Below are 1,090 nucleotides of genomic sequence, written 5' to 3'. Positions count from 1 at the left end.
CATTTGCTCGGGAAAGGGTGTAAGGATACCCTTGTAAATTATAGCCCAGGGAATCCTACTTCAGTGATTGGCAGATTATTGAAGAACATTCTTAGAAACCGAATTTACAGGTTTTGGGAGACCCTGATTTCGGAGAGTCAAAATGGCTTTGGGAGAGGCAGATCATACCTCACGTGCCTGGTTCATTTCTGCGAGGATGTGACAAAGCACATTGGTATAGGTAGAAAAGTTGATCTGGTATAAATAGATTTTAATAAGGCATTTGATACGGTTAACCATGGTAGGACCGTTCATAGCATCAGAAGGTTTGGTATCCAGGGAGAGTTGGCTGGTGGATTCAGGACTGACGCCCACGCAAGGCAGACTATAGTTGTGGATGGAGCGTTTTCTCCCTGGATTTCGGTGACCAGTGGTATTCTGCACGGATCAGTTTGAGACCCCCAGCTTTTGGGTTTTTATGAATGATTTTAGAAGGTCGTCACCAATTTCATCTGGACGGTGACAGGGCGCAGAGCTGCCCTGAGGAGTTACAGATGGAGCTCAATCCGAATGTTACGGAGTGATTCTCTTTAGGAGAATGGATTTGAAGACAGAGGGACTACTTGCTCGAATCAACCGAGCGTCGCACATTAGTACAGGTTCCACAATGGATAAGACTTTCTCCAATAAGCCGAGGGCCGCTCATCGCTACGAGACCCACAATCGGCACGGAGGAGAAGAAGGAAGTGTGATTGACAGGTGAGCTGGACCACATCCGCTGTTCTCCACATAATCATAGAGACGATTGTCTCATGAAAACAGTTGAACTCGGCTCTTCTGCTTGGAGCGCTGGAGGATGAGAGGTGACCTGATAGAGGTGTACAGGGTGATGAGAGTCATTGATCATGTGGATAGTCAGAGGCTTTTTCCCAGAGCGGAAATTGTTGCCACAAGCGGACACAGGATTAGGGTGCTTGGGTGTAGGTACAGATGAAATATCAGGGATAGGTTTTCTGCGCAGAGAGTGGTGTATGTGTGGAATGGGCTGCCAGCAAAGGTGGTGGGGGCGGATACAATAGGGTCTTTTGAGAGACTTTTGGATAGGTGCATG

This window comes from Hypanus sabinus, unplaced genomic scaffold, assembly GCF_030144855.1.
Source record: "Hypanus sabinus isolate sHypSab1 unplaced genomic scaffold, sHypSab1.hap1 scaffold_316, whole genome shotgun sequence".
NCBI lineage: Eukaryota > Metazoa > Chordata > Chondrichthyes > Myliobatiformes > Dasyatidae > Hypanus > Hypanus sabinus.
Note: the sequence above shows the minus strand (reverse complement) of the source record.